Raw genomic sequence first — 24851 nt, 5'->3', positions numbered from 1 at the left:
GCTTCACAAGGGGGGCGTGTCGGGGGCGTGCTGGATGGGCGGCTCGATTTTTGGGGTGTTCCGGGGCGTGTCAGGGGCGTGGCACCAGCCCGGGGCATGGTCGAGGCCAACGAACCAGCCCCCAGGTCGGGTGATGGCGTGCCAGCAACCCACTGGCACGCGCAGAGTTACGCCTACCTCCGGCCGGTGTAACTTTGCCAACAAAGGTAGGGGAAAGGGTTAGATAGGGCCGGGGGGGGGGGGTTTAGGTAGGGGAAGGGATAAGGGAGGGGAAGGGAGGGGAAGGTGCAGGGCGGTAGAAGGAAAGTTCCCTCCAAGGCGAACAAAAGTATGCACGCACGTAGATTTAGAAAATCTACCCCACAGGGAATGGATGCTCAAGAGCATGAGCCCCTGTGCTGCGACGCAACTGACACAACCCCAGGGCTGGCAGGCAAGTGCATCCAGGCATGGGCTGGCTGAAACAGGAACTCTCTAGACTTGGAAACAGGAACACTCTTGACTTGGAAACAGGAACACTTTACTTGGAACAGGAACACTTGGACGTCCAACACGCTCCAGGAACTGAGAACCAGCAACCCATGCTGGTCTCTGGGATAGCCCTCCGGCCACTTGAAAGCCCTTGGAAGTAATTTGAGTGTGAGGACAGACAGAGGTTCAGGACTTGGAACAAGACAAAGGCTCGGGACTTGAAACATGATGAAGGCTCTGGGATAGTCTAGCACCTCTGCGTGCCCTACACAACTCTGAGGCTGGCCGCAGACCATGCCAATAGCGGCGTACTGGACTCAAAGTGGCGTACTGGACTCAAAGACTTGGAACAAGTCAGAAGCTGGAACAAGAACTCTGAAGATCAGGAACAGGACTCAAGAACTCGGATTCAGACTCAGGAACTTGGAACTCAGTCTTTGGATTCAGGAACTCGGAACTCAGATTCAGGACTCAGGAATTAGGAACTCAGACTTCGAACTCAGGAACTTGGAACTCAGACTCAGGAACTAGGAAGGACTTCTGAAGGCTTGAACCAGCAACGAAGACTCTGAAGACCCTAGACAGGGCGAATGCTTGGAACCAGGAACAAGGCAAAGACTTGGATTCAGGAACAAGATGAAGAGACTACATGAACCAGGAGTGACCAGGAACATGGAGGACCAGGAACATGGAGGACATGGAACATGGAGGACCTGGAACATGGAACATGGATGACCACGAACATGGAGGACCTTGAAAGCACTAGCAGACCTTTGTAAAGGCAATGAAGAATTGGCTGAAGAGCCCTTTTATAGGACTTCAGGATGGAAGTCATCAGGAGGAGCTGTGGGGCTTTTCCCACAATGGACCCTTTAAATCTTAAGCAGGGCATACATGTGCACCTAGGAAAATGCTGGCAGGAGCAGAAGCTGGCGGCAGTCCGACGGTGTTGGCGGTGTCTCCGCCACAGGGAACAGGTGGCATCGGGACCACACAGAAAGGCAGGGGTGGCACCTCCAGGCTACACAGAAATGAGGAGACCCAGCAGAGACAGCAACACACAGGCCGCAAAGAAGATGGCAGTAATGGAGGCTCACAACCACATGGCAGACTGGTGGTGTCTCTCCACAGAGTGTGGCGGCAAGGCTGAGGTAGTATCGGCAGTACAGGTGGAGTAGGAAGGTGAGTGAGGCTGCTTGCAGGGCCCTCCCATGAGCAGAATCACAACACTAATCCTTCACCCTCACGTCCCTCCCCACCACCATATTTTCACCTGTTTCTTTTTTTTCCCATAATTTCAGTTCTCACTTTCATAGGCAGCACACTTAACTAAATCCATCAATCCCTGAAAGCTTCACCAAAGAGCCTTAACTTCAGTTTCCTTCAAAAAGTCACACAATTCCGATTCACTCATAAATCCAATGACATTGAGTTCCACAGCCATGGCACAAAATTAAATGCCCTCTGCTTAGTACCAGATAACTTGTGCCAACTCAGGCATGGCCAGTAAAGCCTGTTGCGAAGAATGGAGATGTCATGAAAGACCATAATCTACAAGCGGGTCAGCCAAGTATTCTGGAATGCCCAAACCTTAAATTCTAAAGACAATACAAAAAGCCTTAAATAGAATTATATTTTCAATTGGCAACCAATGCAACTTAAACAGAACTTTGCATGATCCAACCACTTCTTATTAAGCAGTAATCTAGCAGCAATATTTTACAGGATCGGCAATTGTTTGACATTCCTTTTTTGTCAAAATCATTTTTATTAAAGAGCGACAAAGGGATAATCAAAACCAGACTTTGGGGAAGAAAAGCACAATGTGAGTCAAATAATAACACCATGGTTTACTACAAGAGCAGTCCCCCAACATAGCAAGGTCAACTGTAACAACACCCCGTGTACTCTCCTTTTGAGGTCCTTCGGACCAAGATAAACAGATTAAACTCAAACCATAACCCACCACCCAGTCACATCACAGACAACCACAGACATTCCTCACACTACCCACAACCCCTTCCCCCTTCCCTACCCTGGGAGACAACCCCTCCATAACAAACATTGTCAAACAATGTTCCTCCGACTTCTGTCTTCTAAATCCTCAATTTTCGCCAACAAATCTCGTTGGGTAGCTTGTAGCGCTTCCACATTGCGCTCCGACTCGCCCAACGGTCCCCATGGTCTGACAGGACATGTTCCGCTTCATCCAGCCATTTCGTCTGACCTTCCAGAGCTGATTTGATGTCGTCCATGGAGGCCTGTATTTTAGTGAGGTCCCCGAGGCAAAGGCTGTTCGAATCACCGTCGGTCCGAGGGTTATTGGGGGGGGAGGACCCGCGGGGGACCGCGGGTCTCAAGTTTCCTCCACCGGTCTTGGTGACATCATCACCGGAAGTCCCATTGTTTGACTTTCCTTTCCAGTAACCCCTGATATAATAGATTACAATAATCTAACCTGCTTGTTACTAAGGAGTGAATGATGGTTGTCAGATCTTGCATATTTAAAAAAGGGCATTTCCAATTTTATGAAAATTAGCAAACCTACTACATACCACAGCATCAGTTTGGTACTGCATGGATATTATAATGCTGAATCCAAAGAGACCCCCCCCTAAATTCTTGACCAATTCCTTTCCTTATACTATTGCTATATACTGGACCTCAGCATCCTTGTGGACAGTACCTTGAAATCTTTGGCTCAGTGGGAAGCAGCAGTTAAAAAAGTAATTAAAATATTAGGAATTATTTGGAAAGAAATTGAAAATAAAATTGAAAATATCATAATACCTTCTTATAGATCCATGGTGCGACCATAATGTATGCAGTTCTGGTCAGCTCATTTAAAAAAAGATATAGCAGGCATAAAAGTACAGAAGGCGACAACAAAAATTATAAAAGGGATGGAGGACTCTTTAGCTTGGAAAAGAGATGACTGAGAGGAGATATGATTGAGATTTATAAAATCACGAGTAGGGTAGAAAGGATAAATAGGAAACTGTTATTTATCCTTTCAAATAACAATAAGATTAGTGGACACATGATGAACCTAGCAACTTGCAGATTTAAAACCAATCGTAGGATGTATTTTTTCACTCTGCGCACAATCAGGCTATGGAATCTGTTACCAGAGGATGTTGGCAATGCAACTAACATAATAGGGTTCAAAAGAGAACTGGACAAGATCCTGAAGGAAAAATCTATAAACAGTTAGGGGTCAATTTTAAAAAGGCTGCTCACGCGTCTGTGTGTGCACGGCTCCTGGAGCATGCATGGGGGGTCGAATTTTTGAATATTACGTGAGGTGATGCAATCGGGCCTCCTCCCTTAATGGAGTGCACTGGGAAGAAACTTCCTTACCCCCCTGCCTAACCTTCCTTCCCTTTCTTTTCTCCACCCCAACCCCTAACCCCTACCTAGCTACCCAAAATTTTTTTATCTTACCACTTACTGCTCTTCCGGAGCAGAAGTAGTTTCCACATACCAGCCGGCTGCCAGTGTACACTTCCCCAAGACAGCAGCTAATGGCCGCTATCCTGGCTGGCCTCCATCCCACCCCGCCCAGACCACACCCCCCAGCCCACCCCTTTTTCAGAGCCAGCACACGTGTACACCTGGTTTTTACGCGCATAGACCTTTGAAAATTTGACCATTATTTCCCATGTAGACTTGGGAAAGCCGGTGCTTATCCCTGGAAGTGAAATATATGAAATAGATCAATTATTGGGGATCTGCCAGATACTTCTGCCCCAGACTGGCCACTGTCAGTCAAGATGCTGAGCTTGATGGACCTTGGTCTGATCCAGAATGTCACTTCTTCTCTTCTTAGGTTCTAATTTTTTTTTTTAATGATAGCAAGAGACAACAAAACAGTGCAATATCTTTACCCACAAATGCAGTACATTTAGAATAAAGCTATTACTGCATGAACACATTTAATTTTGAGACAGTTGCAAATGGCTGCTGTAGAGCACAGTCTAGATGTGCGTACAACAGAAATATCCAGGCTTAGAAGAAAAATATGTTTGATAAAAGAGAGGAGCATGAACATTCAAATGAGTCATATTACCATGAGATCTTCATACATAAATCATAGAAACTAAAGTTTAATGGAAATGTGATACTCCTTTCCCCCCCTCTTCCTCCTTTTTCTGTCATTCACAAAAATAGGGAATTGTCTCCTTCAAGTGAAATAACAAATGATATATTTCATTGGTTATATTTAATCATTTCTGCTTTGAGCTACCAATCAACCTTTATTTTTATTCAGATGATGTATTTTTGTGCTTAAAAACATTTTCTGCCAGATATTGTATTCTTAAACATTAATAGACCTAAATCATCCTGAAAGGTGTAGACCTTTTGTAGGTTATGATGGATCTTACATGACACCTTTGGCAGATTTATTGAGCTATTGATACACACTGCCATTAATTAAATTGAATAAGCCTCATCAAAACAAGAACAGGTTATTATTAATCAATTTTTTAAAAGGAAAACCTAAGATGCTGCCACAAAAGTCCATCAGTCATCCTTACTGAACAAAGGAAGAACATTCAGAAACCAAATATTTGCTTTAACAATAATGCATGCCTAAGCAGGTATTTCCTGGCTGCAAGAAATAAATCTATGTGATCTAACAATACTGTGCAGGAAAAACTGAAACTAAGGCATACCACTTGAATTTTTCATCTAGGTTTTGTATACAATTAAAATAATTCCTTTTTGGAGATCACATTAGGTGGTGAGCCTAGAGGAATGTTGAACTCTAGGCTCTGAGTGCCATCCCCACAAAATCTGCATTCATCATCAGCAAAGGGCACCTAATTGTGCAGAATTTACTACCCAGAGACTTTTTAATGTTGATAGATTGCTACATGCAGCAATCTCCAAATGGGATGCCTATAAAAGGTGGTAAGAAAGAAAAAGATTTATTTTGGACGGGATAAGCCAAAATGGTGCCTACAGCAAAAGAAATGGGGGCTTTACCTAATGGAGAAGAATCTGTAGTAGCAAATGTGACCATAAACATGGTCAAGGCGCTATCGGGGAAATTAATGGAAATTTCTGAACAAATAGCAGACCTAAACAACACACTTTTGGAGGTGGGTCCCTGATTCAATGCAGCGGAAGGCCGTATCTCGAAGAAATAATCTTCACTTTGTGGAGTTTAATGAAAATCTTGATGAGAGAAATTTACCTAATCTCCTGGCCACGTGGATCCCCAAGGCCTTAGATATACTGGACCTCAAAGGCAAAATAGTCATCAAAAGGGTACATTGGCTCAGGATACGGCTTGATGGAGATACAAGCCCCAAGTTGTGATTGCCAAATTTCTAAATTTTATACACAAGCAGAGCATCATGCAGGCATCTTGCAAGCAACAGGAGATACTATACGAGACACAACGAATTAGGATTTTTCAGGACTACTCACTGAAATAATTGCAGCAAAGGAAAGCATTTGCACAGGTCTGTTCTTCTTTTATTCAAAAACAATTGCATTTTGTGCTGCAATTTCCTGCATCTGGCATGAGGGTACGTAAAAATCCTTTGATACACCGGATGCAGATAAAAAAATGTTGTCGACAATTTAAAAACCCAGGTTTAGGGCTGAACGCATTGGCAGGATGTCAGCATTTTACGTTTTTCAGTACCCACTTCCCTAAGATTTGATTTGCATTTTATGGCGATTGGGCAACAAAAGCTACAAGACTACAAATGCTGAAAGATGGGAATTGCTCATTAGTTTCCTGTCGACGATATCACATGAGCCTTGAAAGGAGATCACTGAGAACAGTGTTCTTTCAACAACATAGCGGGTCTTTCCTGACTTTTTTTTTTTTATTGAGACAAAGAAAAGAAATATAACTGTCTGCAGATAAGTTATTTGTGTGGATTTCCTGGACCTTCTTTTTATTAGATTTTGTGTCTGGTTGGAATCTATATCTGTTTTGAGTGCCAATGGTTATTGCAGCATCTTATAGTGGGAACAACCAATTTAATGATTGAATTTTCGTTCTGAAAATGTCAATGTTGGCTTTCCACAGTTTTCCAGGAGTTATTCCCATTAAGTGACTTTGAAGATCACCTGGAATGACCTCATAATAAAAACTTTTTAAAATATATCCGAAGCAAGAAACCTGTGAGGGAGTCGGTTGGACCATTAGATGACCAAGGGGTTAAAGGGGCTCTTAGGGAAGATAAGGCCATTGCAGAAAGACTAAATGAATTCTTTGCTTTCATGTTTACTAATGAGGATGTTTGGGAGATACCAGTTCTGGAGATGGTTTTCAAGGTTGATGAGTCAGACGAACTAAACCAAATCACTGTGAACCGGGAAGATGTAGTAGGCCAGATTGACAAACTAAAGAGTAGCAAATCACCTGGACTGGATGGTATGCATCCTAGGGTACTAAAGGAACTGAAAAATGAAATTTCTGATCTATTAGTTAAAATTTGTATCTTAATAATAAAATCATCCATTGTACCTGAAGACTGGAGGGTGGCCAATGTAACTCTAATATTTAAAAAGGGCTCCAGGGGTGATCTGGGGAACTATAGACCAGTGAGCCTGACTTCAGTGCCAGGAAAAATAGTGGAAACTATTCTAAAGATCAAAATCATAGAGCATATAGAAAGACATGGTTTAATGGAACACAGTCAACAAGGATTTACCCAAGGGAAGTCTTGCCTAACAAATCTGCTTCATTTTTTTGAAGGGTTAATAAACATGTGGATAAAGGTGAACCGGTAGATGTAGTGTAATTTGGTTTTCAGAAAGCTTTTGACAAAATCCCTCATGAGAGGCTTCTAAGAAAACTAAAAAGTCCTGGGATAGAAGGCAGTGTACTTTCGTGGACTACAAACTGGTTAAAAGACAGGAAACAGAGAGTAGGATTAAATGGTCAATTTTCTCAGTGGAAAAGGGTAAACAGTGGAGTGCCTCAGGCATCTGTACGTGGACTGATGTTTTTATATATATAAATGATCTGGAAAGGAATACGATGAGTGAGGTTATCAAATTTGCGGATGATACAAAATTATTCAGAGTAGTTAAATCACAAGCGGATTGTGATACATTACAGGAGGACCTTGCAAGACTGGAAGATTGGGCATCCAAATGGCAGATGAAATTTAATGTGGACAAGTGCAAGGTATTGCACATAGGGAAAAATAACCCGTGCTGTAGTTACACGATGTTAGGTTCCATATTAGGAACTACCACCCAGGAAAAAGTTCTAGGCATCATAGTGGATAATACTTTAAAATCGTCAGCTCAGTGTGCTGCAGCAGTCAAAATAGCAAACAGAATGTTAGGAATTATTAGGAAGGGAATGGTTAATAAAACTGAAAATGTCATAATCCCTTTGTATCGCTCCATGGTGAGACCGTAGCTTGAATACTGTGTACAATTCTGGTCGCCGCATCTCAAAAAAGATATAGTTGCGATGGAGAAGGTACAGAGAAGGGCAACCAAAATGATATAGGGGATGGAACAGCTCCCCTATGAGGAAAGACTGAAGAGGTTAGGGCTGTTCAGCTTGGAGAAGAGACGGCTGAGGGGGGATATGATAGAGGTCTTTAAGATCATGAGAGGTCTTGAACGATTAGATGTGAATCGGTTATTTACACTTTCGGATAATAGAAGACTAGGGGCCATTCCATGAAGTTAGCAAGTATCACATTTAAGACTAATCAGAGACATTTTTTTTTCACTCAACGCACATATAAGCTCTGGAATTTGTTGCCAGAGGATGTGGTTAGTGCAGTTAGTATAACTGATTTCAAAAAAGGTTTGGATAAGTTCTTGGAGAAGTCCATTAACTGCTATTAATCAAGTTTACTTAGGGAATAACTACTGCTATTAATTGCATCAGTAGCATGGGATCTTCTTGGTGTTTGGGTACTTGCCAGGTTCTTGTGGCCTGGTTTGGCCTCTGTTTGGAAACAGGATGCTGGGCTTGATAGACCCTTGGTCTGACCCAGCATGGCAATTTCTTATGTTCTTATGTTCTTATATTCCCTGGAGGGGAGAGGAAGGATGGTCTTGTTCGAGGATGCGAGGAAGAAGAAATCATGAAAAAATGCAAGACAAACCAAAGGGGGAGGGTGTCATTGTTTATATTTGTTTATATTTGGAATTGGTGGGGAAGAAATATATTTGGAAATTGTTATATTTTTGGATAAATGTTTGATGGTGTGGGAGTTTCGAGCTGTGAGATTTTGGTTACAGGGAAGGAGTGGCACTTGAACAGGCTATAGTGATCTCTAGCTCTGGTATGCCATGAGTGCATTAAGAAAGCAGGCGCTGAAAAGTCAGTGCCCGCTTTCCGCGAACATTATTGCATCGGCCCCTATGTTACAGATAGCAGCATTTCTAAGGGCTTTTCCTCTTAATTTTACGCATTCTTCAAGCAGTTTTTGAAGTTTCAAATAGTGTAGAGAAGTTTATTGTTTGTTTTTCATTCAAACACAGAGCTTCTTCATCTTTATATTTATTATTATATGCCATAAAACCAATATGTCTCTTAAACACTGGGGCATGGACCATATATATCACCTTATGAACACGAGACAATATTTTAAAAGAAATTCTACTGGCTATAAGGAGCCAGCAAATTTTTTTCAGCAGGTTCACAAAGAACAAAGGTCTTTATTGTCTTTAATATTACCAATGTCGAAGAACACTGTAGCTTGAGGCTGAAGAGCAGGGTAAACCACAAACATTATTTGATGTTGCCCATTGGTTTGAGGGTAAAGCTCATTTCTGTGAGCTTAGAGGCAGTATGGTGCAGCCATTGCATTGCCTATACTACAGGATGGTGATAGAAATGGGTTTGGTCAGATACTCTCTGTGTCAGGGTGGCCAGACTCCTTCCTGGATCTCAGCCTTGCATACTTCCTTCTGAACCTATCCATGTTCTCTTGCACAGCTCTTTGAATATTCTTACTACCATACAAGGCAGGGAGTTTTAAACGTGCAGTCATGACAGGATTCTGCCTTCCTGGAACTTTCCACTCTCCTTTAAGTTCCTCTCATGGAGTGTGGTAGGTTTTCAACTCCTTCTCTCTGCACTGACAAGCAACCCCCAGGTATCAAGTTCACTTGTATTCACTTGGAAGCCATCTGGAGGAACCAAGAAGAAAAGAGGACCGAGTATGCTCACACTATTTAGCTTGCCCTTCGAGGTAACATGCTAACTTTACTAAGTTAATGCCAGGTCCTAACAGCTATTAAATAACATCCATTTAGTTATATTCCTGGCTAGACATAAAACCAGGGGGAGCACAGAAGGTGAGCTATTTAGCGTCAGCTATAATGTCTCTGCATTTGCATTCATAGACGTCCACATTTTTGCGAGACTGTGCAAATAAACCTTAAGACCACTTTAATGTGCTGGTAGCACTCTATTTTTAGCATGCACATAGAGGGACTTCCTTGGTCCCTGTCCTGTATTGTCCTAGTTTAGGCCCTAAGTTAGGATTTATGTAGGAAGAAGTAGTTGGCAGACCATCCCTTGGAGGCACCTCCTCTGAGGATGCCTTGGATTGGTCAGTCAGCCTGCATAAAATCAGGCCGTACATGAGGAATAGTGTGGTACTTTTGAGTTAGAGTTTTGAGAAGCAGGAGAGTATTGCAGTGGCCCCCAATTTAGGTCCAACAGCCTGATCCAGGGAAAGAGATTTATCCTGGGCCAATACCCCCCAGGCCTGCAAGGGAGAGATTTGTGAGTATAGAAGAGGAGTTTTGGGGAGCGTTGTTGATCTTTAGACGAGTTTTTCATTTTGGAACCTGGCCTACCCAAGAGGGTTATCATCCTGCCTGTGGGAGGTCAGGGATGATAATCCAGGATAAGATCAGGATAAGGTGCTGGTGATTCCCTGCCTACTAGTTAAGGAAGGACATCAGCGACCTAGCAGAGAAGAAGAGAGAAGCCATTGTGAGTTTGGAGAAGTTTGTTTTGGGAATGAATTGTCTGCCATCGGTTCCTGCCCACTGAGAGGGAGCAGAGACTTTGGATTTTTCGACATTTTTTTATAGGACTTCTAAATCCAGAGGTCCAGAGTGAAAATGTGCGAGAGATAGAAGGAGATAAGGAGACCTAAGTCTCCACTAGGAGCCAACATCCTATCACTATAGAGTGATGGGTTTTTCCCTAGTGCTTGCTACCTAAGGGACAGTGACTCAACTAAGTGAGATTGAAAAGAGAAATACAAGTGAATTATTTATTTTTGTGAAAAGATCAATGGGAAATTTTTGTTGCCAATAGGACTTGAAGTATTTTGAATACAGTACATTTTGTTTGGAATATCCCACCAGTGTGTTCAGCAACTTTATTAAGAATAAGAGGTGCCCTAAAGCAAGGAGTACAACTGAGAGACTTGAGCGGTGCCCACCATGTGAGCCTAGAGCCCCGGAAGTTGAATCCTCCTCCCTGTCAGAAAAAACCCTGGCACTCTGGGGCCCTGCTGTGGATTGGGTGAATCAAGAGAGGGGAAACGTAAAGAGCGACCCCAGGGACAACAGTGTGACCCTGCATTCAGGACATCCACCAAATAGGAGATTATATACAAGAAGACTTTACCATGTATAATTAAAATTTATTGCGTATGCCCCTTGGATCTCACACTAATTAGAAGTCCTCCTACAATAGATTGCTGATACTATTAGTCAGACAAAACCAATACTAACTACACCAGTAGATAGTATTGGTTAGTGTTGAAAGTAGTTAGTGTTGAAAGTAGTTAGTGTTGAAAGTTCTTCTGTAGTCTACTTTATCCCTATGTGGAAGCAGGATTGCAGAGAGTTAATGACAAAGGGAAGGAAGACACATAACCAATAACAAAGGATTGTTTTTAACTCCACTGTGTCAAACTTAGTGACATCTGTTTGTAGAAGAGTTGGAAAAACATGAACTCCAAATTTACATTATGGGGTAGATTTAAAAAATTTGCGCGATCGCATACTTTTGTTCGTGCACCAGGCGTGAACAAAAGTACGCTGGATTTTATAAGATACGCGCATAGCCGCACGTATCTTATAAAATCCGGGGTCGGCGCGCGCAAGGGTGTGCACATTTGTGCAACCTGCGCATGCCGAGCCCAGCGCGCGCTGCCTGTTCACTCCGAGGCCGCTCCGATTTCGGAGCGGCCTCGGAGGGAACTTTCCTTCGCCCTCCCCCCACCTTCCCCTACCTAACCCACCCCCCCGGCCCTATCTAAACACAACCCCCCCCTAACCTTTGCGCGTGCCGGCCGGCAGCCCCCGCTCCGTGTTCCGGTCCCGGGGGCCGGTCCGGAGGCCGCAGCCACGCCTCCGGAACACCCCCGGGCCGAAACCACTCCCCGTCGTCGCCCCTGAAACGTCGCATCACGTGCAACACGCCCCCAAAAAGCCGCGTCACTCCGGCCATGCCCCCGACACGCCCCCGACACGCCCCTTTTACAAAGCCCGGGGACTTACGCGCGTCCTGGGGCTCTGCGTGTGCCGGCGACCTATGCAAAATAGGCGCGCGTAAATCCAGCCGGATTTACGCGCGCAGGGCATTTAAAATCCGCCCCTATAAGTGTAGTGAAATCAAGCCAAATGCTACAACTGTTTCTTCTATTTCCCCTACTAGGTAGAGTTATTTTTTATGCAGGGACATCTTTCAAGTCTGTATGGGAATTAATGCATGTAGTATAAAGGGGCGGATTTTAAAAGGGTTACACGCATGAGTTATGCGTGAAACCCTTAAAAAAAAAAAAACCCTGCGCACGCCGAGCCTATTTTGCATAGGCTCGGTGGTGCGCGCAAGCCCTGCGCGTAAGTTCCAGGGCTTTGCTAGGGGGGCATGTCGGGGGCGGCGCAACGTTCCGGGCGTTCCGGGGGCGTTCCGGGGGCGTTCCGGGGGCGTTCCAGGGGATGTGGCCCAGGCCTCTGGACCAGCCCCCGGGTCGGGTGATGGTGTGCCAGCAGGCCACCGGCACGCATGAGTTACGCCTGCTTCAGGCAGGCGTAACTTTGGCGATAAAGGTAGGGGGGTTTAGATAGGGCTGGGGGGGTGGGTTAGGTAGGGGAAGGGAGGGGAAGGTGGAGGGAACGGGCAGCATGCACCGACCCCAGATTTTGAAAGATACACGTGGCTACGCGCGTATCTATTGAAATCCGGTGTACTTTTGTTTGGGCCTGGTGTGCGAACAAAAGTATGCGCTTGCGCTTTTTTAAAAAATGTACCCCAATATGCAGCATTTTTTCCAACTGGACATTCATTTTTATTTTTTTCTTTCAAATTAATTCATTTGTCAGCCTTTCCTTTTCCTTTTTTATATTTCTTTCTACTAACTCTCTCACCATCTCTTGCTTATCCTTAAGATCTCCTGCTCTTTGTGGAACTTTATGATACTTTCTGCATCCTTTATGATACTTTCTACATCCTCAGTTTTTTAATCTCCTAACTCTTCTACCATCTAGACCTTGAGATTTGCCATGCACAGGCATCTGCTATCCAAAAGTCAACAATGCTATATTTATTGGATAATCTGAGGCAATCTGGAATCTTTTTGTGGATTCCTGTGGTGACAAGCTTCTAGTTATCAGTGACAATGTGGAGAACAGTGATAGTGATGATTATAATGACACTGATGAAAATGGTTCAAATGTACTTTCTGATGAGTAAATGTCATTCTACCTATTCTTCGTTCACTCCTCTTGGTCCTGACGTCCCATGCTTGCAAATGACAGTGCTGATGCTTATTCCTATCTTCTTTTTACACCGTGTCTCTGTTTTCTTTAGCAATGCTTTCTACCACAGTTAAACAAAACTGAAGAAAACCCTCAATAAATCAATAAGGCCCATTGTGTGGAGGAAGTAAATTGTGGATGGACCCCAGAAATGCCAATGCCAGCTTCTTCTGCCCCCCTCCCCTCTCCCCCAAAAAATACAAACATTTTTTGTCAAATGTGCTTTCTTCAAAGGCTTGTCCAGGATCCCAGTTTTTACATTTATTTCTTCCCCATATTTATTTTATTAAGTTCAAAAGGCTTAATATCATTAAATTGAATAGCTCTTATATGCTTTCAAAATGTAAACTTACAAATTGTTAAAGCTGAAATACAAACTGCAGTCCAAATGGCAGGTCACATTTTAGAATCTCAAAATGATTCATTGATCTGTAGCCTATAGATTTGCTGCTCACACATTGTGGATTGGCTCATTTTTATGTGCAATGTTATCCTTGTCTATTGAGAAAAGATGAATGACTGACATAGATTCATTAATAAACCTGGATCCAGAATAATACTATAGAATTAAAGCCAATGTCGCTTTTTTAAGAGAAAACATCTGTTGACTAGAGCCAACAAAGCAGGAGTTCTAGACACCTTAAAATATTTGCTTGCCTGCTTCTTGTCTCTTCTTCTTCTTCTTCTTTGGTGTTATTCCCAAATCTCCTTTTTTTGCCCTAATATATTGTAGTTTTTGTGTTTTAGCATGATTTTTATGGTCCTATTCCCTGTTGTGGTCTCACAAATAATATTTTTTACTCATTTCACACAACCTGGATGCCGTATAAAATTAATTAGAGATGTGCTTCAGGTAAAAATTTTGTGTCGGGCTTCGTTTCGGCCCCCCCCCCCCCGGCGGGAATTTTATTTTTCCCTCGGTTCAGGGTTTGTTTTTTTTCGGGTGCCCCGATTTTTAGGTTAGTGCTCGCTATCGGGAGTTAGCACACACTAACAGGAGTTAGCGTGCACTAACTCCGATTAGCGTGCACTAACTCAAAATTTTTTCCGAAATTTCAGAAAAAATTCAATCGTTTTTCAGTTCTCCTGAACCAGTCTGAATTAGGCAATTTCGTTGACATTGCCTAATTCGGGAAAAACGATTGCACAATCCTTAAAATTAATATTTATATTGCATTTCCTTCAATTTTCCTTTTCTGTTTTGTTTGTATCTTTGAGTATACTTGGTTCTATTTCAGGCAGAATTTTTGTCGTCCCCCAGACAAGTTGTGAAATGGGTAAAAAAAAATTATCTGTAAGACCACATCTGTCGTCAGGATTAAAAATTGAATATTGAATAGCAATATATGTGTTATGTGCCTTTCTAAGGATCAAACATTGAAATAAGACACATTATCACCATATATTTAATTTGTTACATTTATGAGTTTGTCAGTGTGTGTCACACTAGAAAAAAATATATATTTCTGTTTCATTTTTTAGAAATTTCAAGACTATGGGTCTTGTCTTGGTATCCCATCCAAAACTATCCCTTAGGAATCTTAATTAAAGAAGAAATACAATTAAAATGCACTTCACCTTCTGCACATTTCCTGCAGGTACAAACATGTTTCTGCATGTAAACCACGTTTTTGAACATTGTCCAGCCTCTCTGTAGGTAAAAGTATTCACGCAATGTAGTAGTGCATACGACTTTTTCCCACTGCAAAAAGTATGCATGCCTCAGATACGAGAGATTCCCAGTGGCTGGAGAAGTTCTTAGGGGACTGAGTCTACATGCATAGCTGCCTTTTTTACCCATCATATTTGACGGGCCCTTCCATTAGTTAATATTATAGAAGAATCCAACAATTGTTTTTTAAGTTATAGTCTAAAGCTTTTTGAAGTAAAGACAACTACAGCTCAGCTCAAAATAGCTTAGAAGCTCTAATGCTGAATTAATGTTGAAAGGCAAAGTAGTTTTACTGTTGTCCCTGGCACTGATGGGAGATTGATTGAAAAACTTGAAGTGCTCTATCAGCTATGTGCTATTCTCAGAATAAATGTCAGAAATAAAAAGGGACTCCAGCAACAAAAGAGCAATCTTTTGTCAGCATTAAATGCCAAATTGCCTCACTGTTTTTATAATTTTCCATATTTCAAACAACTTTTGAGGAAAATAAAATGTAAATCTATTTGGTTTCTGGATTTTTAGAGCCCTTTTCTGGTAAATGATATGACAATAACCTGGATTATACCAGATTGATTTCATAGTTAAAAAGTTACTATACAGATATGGAAAGGTTCAGAACTACATTAAATCCTATGCTAAATGTGGGTTCCATTTCTACCATTCTAATGATTATAACAGAGGTTCATCTACTCTTCAAAGTTGGCAGCAGCTTCATAAGAGTCTTTCAAAAGTGACATTTTAAGTTCACCAAGAAAATAAAGGTGTTTATAGGTTAGGAGGGTAGCTCAGCATACTTTACTAGACAGAATCAACTAAGTGCTATCCTCCATCATCCAAGATGGTGGACGTGAGTTAGGTCAGAGTAGCAGTTATTACCCTTAATGGAAGACATGGGACAAGGGAGGGAGCGGTAACCTGCAGGGAGCGGCAGTTATTATCTTAAAAAGAAAAAAAGCTTGCTGGATTGGATCTTTTTATTGCCATCATTTACTATGTTACTATATTGAATATACCTCCAACCAAGATAATTTTTGCCTTGAGCTGGTTTTATTCTAAATCAGTAAGAACTGGACCTCTTCTGGTGCTTGTCCAGATCTAATCCAATTGACCTTTCACCCATATCCCACCATTGATTCGGTCTGAATCTAGATCACAGCAGCTGAATATTTATAATGCTTGCTCAGATGGAGAGCCAAATTTTATTTTTCTGCCATAGTAATTGTCAGAACTAGATCAGACCTACAGAAAATTTTGGAAAATAGACCTGGGGTTTATGAAGTAGGATCCAAATAAGACCATAACCAGTTCTCCCATTCCCAGTTTAATAACCATGAAATGGCATACAGGAGCTTTTTCTTGTCGTGTTTTATGTTGATTATTGTGATGTGGTAGATTCACCTCACATGTGGGCCAATGCAATACAGTGCGCTCAGCCAAGTGCACCGTTTAACTTGTGGTTGGACACAAGTTTTGGACATGTGTCCCCAGCCCCTTTCTATAAGGGGATTAGTGCATCCAAAACGCATGTCCAACCCACCCACCTCCCCTCCCCCTATGAAGCTAATAGCGCTCATCACATGCAAATGCATGTTATTGAGCTATTAGCTATTCTCCCTCGATTCAAAAAAAAAAAATGTGTGCCCGACGCACACATTTTTACCCTCAGAAATTAACATCTGCCCAGAGTAGGCGTTAATTTCTGAGCAGCCCAAAAAGTGTATAGAAAAGCAGAAAATACTGCTTTTCTGTACTTCCTCTGACTTAATATCATGGCAATATTAAGTTGGCGGAACCAAAAGGACCAGAATATTTAAAAAAAAAAAAATTTTTTAAAGTGTGCCGGCGGTCAGGTTAGAAAAAGGGACACTCAATTAACGAGCACCCATTTTCCTAACCCGCTGACAGTCACCTCTCCTGGGTGCCCGCTGCCAGGAAGTTGCTAGGGGCGCACATTTGTCCCTAGTGCCTCCTTTTTAGTGAGACCCCTCATTTAAATATTCGATCCTGCACCCAGGAGAGGTGGCTCAACACTGAGCATCTGTTTTCCATTCAGATTTATTGCATCGGCCCCAGAATAGAATTGGCAAAATGGTAAGAACATAAGAACATGCCATACTGGGTCAGACCAAGGGTCCATCAAGCCCAGCATCCTGTTTCCAACAGTGGCCAATCCAGGCCACAAGAACCTGGCAAATGTTAAACTTCTGCTTTTTCTAAAAAGACAGGTGGCATGGCAAGGACACAGCAGTGGCAGAGATCCAAGTGAGACCAATGCAGTCTCTTTTTTAGCAGTCTGGGAGTATGTTCCTGCAGAACAGATTAGGACTACATGGGCTAGAACAGGAAGTCCTGCGAGGGAGAAGAAAGTAGCTCCCTAAGGTAAGGGCTACCTTTTAACAGGCTACCTTTTAACAGAGAGAGCACAGGAGGAAGCTGAGGGTTATGAATTTAAATGTAAGTGGTATAATAAGAATTTGGTAGGAGAGGTTTTTGCTTTGTAAAACTGTAATGTTTATAGTGCCAGGACCCAACTGCATAAAACAAATAAACCACCATTGTTTTGAAAAATATATACTGGAACATCCTAAGTGAGGAACATAAAGGTGAGGAAGAGATAAAAGAGCTCCTGTATCAAGTCAGCCAGAGGGGCAGACTTGCCACACATATACAATAAATCCTTAGTAGTGATCCTAGTGGGGTAGATTTTAAAAGGATGTGCACGGGCGTACATGTGTGCGCGCTATCCGGTGCACACATATGTACACTCGATTTTACAACTTGCACGTGCCTTCCCCCGTTCCCCCTATCCTGACCTTCCCACCCCCTCCCCTAACTTTCCCCCCCCCCCCAGCCCTACTCTAACCCCTCCAAACATTTTATCATACCTTTTGCACCTACCTGGAGGCAGGCGCAGGTTGCGCGCGCCGGCAGCCTGCCGGCACGCGATCCTCCAACACAACAGCAATGGCCGCTGTTGGAGGCCTCTGGGTTTACGCGCGTAACCTTTTTAAAATCCGGCCCATTATGACAGAGATGTTTTATTTACAATTTTGGACTAGAAATAGTATCATGGCAATCATATGATTGGTAAAGAGCTCAGTTCTCCTATATGATGACATGCGTATTCCTTCCAGCTTGGCACATAGCATACACCTGTTGGTCATACAGCTACATAGTTAATTCTTAAACGATCCACTTCTTCAGTGTCTCATTTGCGTATGGCTTCAGAAACTTGCTGCCAGTGAGCATCAAGGATGCTTCTTACAAAGAAATGACACAGCAATTACACTTATGATGAATGGCATGCCAGAACTGTTGCAAAAGCTAATCAAGCATTCACAGGCCAGGTAAATTGCCATCCATCTAGTCTGGCATCTCATGTATAAAGAAGAGCAGAGATGTTTGATACATCTTGAAGATGAAGGTGAAAAATCTGGTAAGAAACCTGGAAGAATACATCACTTTGGGAGATTTATTGCAATTTGAAAGGCAATTTATAAATGATCTTAAATAAATAATAAAAATAAATATGCTATCTTTGGTCCTGCTGAATACAATCTTAACCTAGACAAGTTCCAAAATACGCCTTACTTGCAATGCTAAAGGTAAAGTAGGAAAAGCCTGATAAGAAATTTAATTACCAGATTTTTATTTATTTATTTAAAAAAACTTTTCTATGCCGTCGTTTAGTAAAGCACCATCACAATGGTTTACAAATAGGCACGTAAATAAGTTTGGTTTGGTTTATAAATTATCTAGAAGGTGCCAATACATTTTTCAGTTAGATAATAATATAATCTATATGGAAAGTGAAGATATATGGAAGCACAGGATATAAAAAGCAATCTAAGAAAAAATCACTTGCAGGGATACAAGACAAAATGGAGATATTTTACAAAATATGGGACAGTTTTGTATGCTATCAGAAAACTCTGATATGGAGCACAAATGTAACTATGTAATCAGGGGGACACTCCTCACTGGTCTTAGGGTTCTTTAAAGTGTGATTGATTAGACAGTATAGTAGACAACATATAAAAGTACACAAAAGCAAGGAAGAGCACAACCTCTCTGTGACAGCACATCTATGTAAATTAATTCAGACAATTCCAATAGCTGTGGTTCCAACTGGTCTGACTTTTATTTACAAGCTACTTCACAGGCTCAGTTTGAATGTGCTCAGGTTTTAATTTAAGGATCCATGCTGAGCATAATGGACAGAGCCCCCAGTTTCCTGCAGCACATTTTTCAAGACTGCGGCAATAGTTAGCAAATTCTGTGGCAATTGTGTGGCAAATTTGCAAAGCAATTGACACCTCTGACTATGCAAAAAAAAAGTCAGTTTTTAATTGAAAAACATTCATATTGTTTAGTTTTAAACAATTTAAAAAATATATACAAATAAAATATGTACCAAGTACAAAAATCAACATTTTATCAAGTTAAGACATACAAGCTACAAATGTGAAATGTCACTTTTGTTTTGAACTGAAATAGTGCAACCATCCTTTTTATATTTTCTTAAGAAAGACCTTGTTGCCTTTCTGAATATATGAGGTTATGTAAACTAAAAATGTCCTCAACATCAGCAGTTTGTCATGCTGTTCCTTATACAGAAAGTTACAGTGTGTGTGCATACAGTACACACATAGTAGCATTCAGTACGCACATAGTAGCAGACAAAGAAAGGAGTTGAAGTAACATGTCTGAAACTTGTCAGCAGTAGTGCCAGTCATTAAAGCTTCTATGAATTGAAATGCATTTATTTATTTATATCCCACCTTTCAGATACTTCAAAGTGGATTACATGTAGATTATGTAGGTACAAGCCGTTAAGCCCGTTAAAACGGGCTACATCCCTCTGTCTCTCACCTCCCCCTCATTCTCTCTCCCCTCACTCTTCACCACCCCCTACCTCCCTCCCTCTCACCCACTCCTCCCTCTCCTCTCACTCAGTCCCTCCCTCCCACTCAGTCTCACTCACTCCCTCCCCCCTCTCTCCCTCCCTCTCACTCACACTCAGTCCCACTCACTCTCCCTCAGTCCCACTCCCTCCCCCTCCCCCTCAGTCCCACTCCCTCTCTCTCAGTCCCACTCCCTCCCTCCCTCTCTCTCTCAGTCCCACTCCCTCCCTCCCTCTCTCCCTCCTCCCTTCCCCCTCTCTCTCTCCCCCCTCACTCTCTCTCCCCCCCTCCCTTCTCCCCCTCTCCCTCTCTCCTCTCTCCCCCCCTCTCTCCCTCCCTCCTCTCCCCCTCACTCCTCTCCCCCCTCACCTCCCCCCCCTCCTCTCTCTCCCCCCTCTCACTCAGTCCCCCTCTCACTCAGTCCCCCCTCCCACTCAGTCCCACTCCCTCCCTCTCACTCAGTCCCACTCCCTCTCTCTGCTCCCCTCTCACTCAGTCCCCCCCTCTCTCTGTCAGTCCCTCCCTCTCTCTCTCCTCCCTCGCTGCTGCCGCCGCCGCTGCCACCTGACGCCGCCGCCGCTGCCACCGCCGCTGCCATCCGACGCCGCCGCTGCCGCTGCCACCGCCGCTGCCATCCGACGCCGCCGCCGCCGCTGCCACCCGCCGCCACCCCCGGACGACGCCGCCGCCGCTGCTGCCACTCAACGCCGCCGCCGCCGCCGCTGCCTCCCGACGCCGCCACTGCCACTGGACGCCGCTGCCACTCGCCGTCGCCATTTTTTTCTTTTTTTCTGGCTCAGACCGACGTGCTCGCCCGCACATGTGCGGTAGAGCTGGTCTCTACTGCGCATTTGCGGCACGTCGGTCATCCTTCGTTTATTAGGTAGGATTAACATCTCTGCCAGCTTTGACACACCAGCAGATATAGAGTTCCAAAACACAGCCAGGTTTTTGTAAATGGTGTATGATTGACCACATATGCAGCTGCAAGAACTTATATTACAGATAAGGGAGAGGCTTTCATTTGCTCCAGCCTCAGCCTCAGCCTCACCCTCACATTCCTGAGCCCTGCAGAGTGCAGACTGCTCCTGCTCCAACCCCAATGGAAGGGGTTGGAGCAGGAGTAGAGAGAGTTGAGAATGAAGGTACCCTGTAGCTTTCTTCAGAAGATTGAATTAAGAGGTGAGACAGCTTCAGGTATGTTGATTCTGTGGCAGGCTGCCAATTTTGTGGCAACAAGCTAATTATGCATTTTCTCCCATTCATGGGAGGTTAGGAGCATTGAAAGTGGGTTCCACTTCAACATTCCATTTCATAGGTCACAGATTTCAATTCTGAGCAGCACATATGAGGTTTTAATAAGATGTATCAGTGATTTGTCTATTGCATTGTGAACCACGATCCCAAAGTTCCAAGTTAACCCCATACTAGAAGAAAACATTCAAGGACTGAAATGGAGGGGGGGGGGGTAGGAGAACCCACATTCACACTGAGGAAGGGGATGGGAGGAATGGAAGACAAAGGATCACATTGGAGAGAGAGAAGGAGGGGTAAGACCTGGGATTACACTGATTGTGGGGAGAGGAGGGACAAGAAGGGGGAGTGTACAGGCTTGCCTGTCCCAGGCACTAAAAAATGCCTAGTTAAGGCTTTATTGGAGGAGGGGTTTCACATTTTTAGCCTTCCTTCCCCTCCTGACCTAGCCCAGCCATCACATTGACAGTCTTCCACCAATGACTATGGATCATTATGCCGAGTAGAGTTACTCGGTGTTACTGCTGTGCAATAGTTAGGAGCCTTGACTTTCAGTTTTTATTTTATTTTTCCTGGGAAATTATAAGTTTTCATTATAACAAACAAAAATAGAAGAAAATATGATGGAAAAAAAAGTCATTTTTTCCACTGAATTTTCTCTTATTTATTTTGTTATGATAAACATTGATAAATTCCCAGGGAAAATAAAATAAAAACTGAAAGCAAAGGTCCCTAACTGTAGCATAGCAGTAACACCGTGTTATGGCCGACTGTCATGGCTGCCGGTCGTGGCGGTCCGTGGCCAGGACCAGGTACTCACCTGCGATGTCGGGTGGGCCCGGAGGCTCCTGCAGGAGCAGGGAGCCTCCTCCAGCGTTCTTCACGCGGCCTTGGCCACTGCCCAGGCCGGCTGCAGAGACCAGCGGGGCTCAGCTGACTCCTCCCTCTTCCTGGCTGCATAGAGCCGCGCGCATGACTGAAGAATAGATTTAAAGGGGCCACAACAGGAAATGTCGTGGCTCCCTCCTGAGGCTCCTCCCTCTTTCCTGGTATTTAAGGCAAGGTCTGCTTCTCAGACCTTGCCTTGGTATTGAGGTTCTGATCCTGGATCCTGTGCTGGCATTCCTGGTCTCCATTCCTGATCCTCGTCCCGCTTCTGTTCTCCTCCTTTGTTGGACTGATTCTTGGCTCCTGACCCTTGGACCGGCTTTCGTTCTTCTCTCAACTTGACCTTGGACTGGCTGCGGACCCTTCTCCTGGATTACTTCTGGACTGGCTGCGGACCCTTCTCCTGGATAGCGTTTGGACTGGCTGCGGACCCTTCTTCTGGCTTCGACCCTCGGAACGGCTTTCGACTACTCTTCAGTTTTTACTCCTGGACTGACTCGACCTGCTGGAGGTGCCAGCCATCTGGAACCTACGGCCTGCAGGAGGCACCTGCATCCAGACCAATCTCCAGACTTGAGGGAGTCTCCTAAGTCCCAGCGGCCGGGTTCCTACGGCCTCCTCCTGGGGGAACCGCGAGCTTCCAGGACAAAGTTTTTACCCGACGGGTGAACGTTCAAGCCTTGCCCTCCGACGGTAGGGACCAGAGAGGGTTAACTCCCTCTTTGGCAGCGCTAACCTTACCTCGGAACAGGGGTCCACTTCCGGATTTGTAACACACCGAGTAACTCTACTCGGCATAATGATCCATAGTCATTGGTGGAAGACTGTCAATGTGAAGCACTTAGCTCTTCAGTGAGCATTTGACTCATGAGCTGTTCTGATCCTGCTCATCAAGGTAGAGGAAAATAAAATTAGTCCAATCGAAGATGACTCATGTTTTTCAAAGGTAGGCCACAAAGAATGACATGTAATCCAAGCCACCCAGGACAGAGAAGGGCTGGGGCTTAAGTAATCCTCATCTGATAACCCTCCCAACCTCACCATCTGAAAGGGACCAGAATTAATATGAATCATCCCAGCCATCTCTTTTACCTTGAATATGTTTCTAACTAAATGCCATCTTCTCTCACGGTGCCAAGAACAGTACCTTTTCTTACATTATTTAAAGACACTATCAACTGATTGCATTTTATCTGTTTACTTATTTTATAGGGCGTATACATGTAACAGGTTAGCTGCTGCAATAATGATATGAGCCCCATAAATTGTATGGAGAGTAATCAGAATTACCCTGGCCCCTATTCTCACTGCCTACTCCCCCCATTATGAGTCTGATTGAAGTCCCCACTATACAGAGTCTGTAGCAAAGCCTTTATGAAACTTGCCTGCCTGTTTTTTGCAACTCCATCAGGGCCAGGTATAATATTCTCTTTTCAGTCTCTGCAGTCTTTACTCTTGGAGTTAGGCACCCTGTTTTATGTGACAAAAAAAATACAGAAGATGCTTGGTAAACTGCACTTAAAATAGCCTTCTGGGGAAAAGATTATTGTAAGCAACTCTCTGTATATTGTCTCTTGAGTCCAGAAGAAAAAGCCATCTCTCCCCACCCCTCATTTTTTATAATGCAGCCTTAAAGTCTTGTGAACATTTCAGTGTCTTGTTCCAAATACAGGTTCTATCAGAATGTTTAAAAAAATGGCAGAAGGTGCAGTATTTAAAGAATTACTTCTAGTGAAAATAGGTCTGCAATGTTAGTGGTTCTTTCAGTCTCTAAAGTAATTCTTGCAAACTCAATGGATATTCCAAAACCCAGCAGTGGCTGGTGGTAAGCCAAATAGGATAAAGGTTGGGTCTTAAAATATTTTGAAATGAAAGCCATCTGCACACATTTTGTCTTCAGTGCAAAATAGGGAAAATTCCTTATGTAACAGACTCCTTTGAATATTGAGCATTTATTTATAAAGCAGCCTACATCACTTTTCAAGATGAATCACATGCTTACAAGATCCATTTCCAATAAAATAGTGTGGTTGCCATGGTTAACCCACTGGAATAAATAGAAATAATGGTCAACAAAGAAGTGGTAGGTAGTAACTTGCTATTGGACTAGCTTTTGACAGCTATGCTCCCTTCACTGGATCAAATTAAAATAAGCAGGTTAATGCAAAGAATGATGTTGCCAAAATATACAATAAATCAATACACTAGATTACAAATGTTTAAAAAAAAAAAAGATCACCTACTGTAAAGGTGGCCAACTCTGGTCCTCAAGAGCCACAAACAGGCCTGGTTTTTAGGATAAATTAGTGATAGAAGGAAGGGCAAAGGTTGCATTGTGAGACTCAGAAGTGAAGGAGAAGATAATGTAAAGCCTGATGAGAAAAAAAGCAAAATTGCTTAACAAATATTTATATTCGGTGTTCACTGTGGAAGGAGCAGAAGCAGAACCACAGCCACATAAAACAAACACAAATAAGTTTGGAAGTGAGGCAAATTTCAATCAATTTTCAGAAAAGTGTATTGTAAGGGACTAACCAAACTTAAAGTAGATAAAGCGGTGGAGCCAGGTGGGATATATATGAGGGTATTAAGGGAACTTAGTCTAGCAGCTCTGCTGGCTGACCATTTCAATGCTTCTTTAGAATCAGGAGCAGTTCCAAAGGATTGGAGAAATGTGGTTCCTATTTTTAAAAGTTAAAGTAAGGAGGAGGCTGGGAACTACAGACCAGTTAGTCTGACCTCTGTGGTGAGCAAATTAATGGAATATGCTAAAACAGAGGATAGTGCAGTTTCTGGAATCCAATGGCTTGCAAGATCGAAGGCAGCAGGGTTTTACCAGAGATAGGTCTTGTCAGATGAAGCTGATCAATTTCATTGATTGGGTGACTAGAGAGTTAGATCAGGGGTGAGTACTAGATGTAGTATACTTAGATATC

The sequence above is a fragment of the Rhinatrema bivittatum genome, chromosome 1 (assembly GCF_901001135.1).
Source record: "Rhinatrema bivittatum chromosome 1, aRhiBiv1.1, whole genome shotgun sequence".
NCBI lineage: Eukaryota > Metazoa > Chordata > Amphibia > Gymnophiona > Rhinatrematidae > Rhinatrema > Rhinatrema bivittatum.
This window is presented reverse-complemented; position numbering follows the sequence as displayed.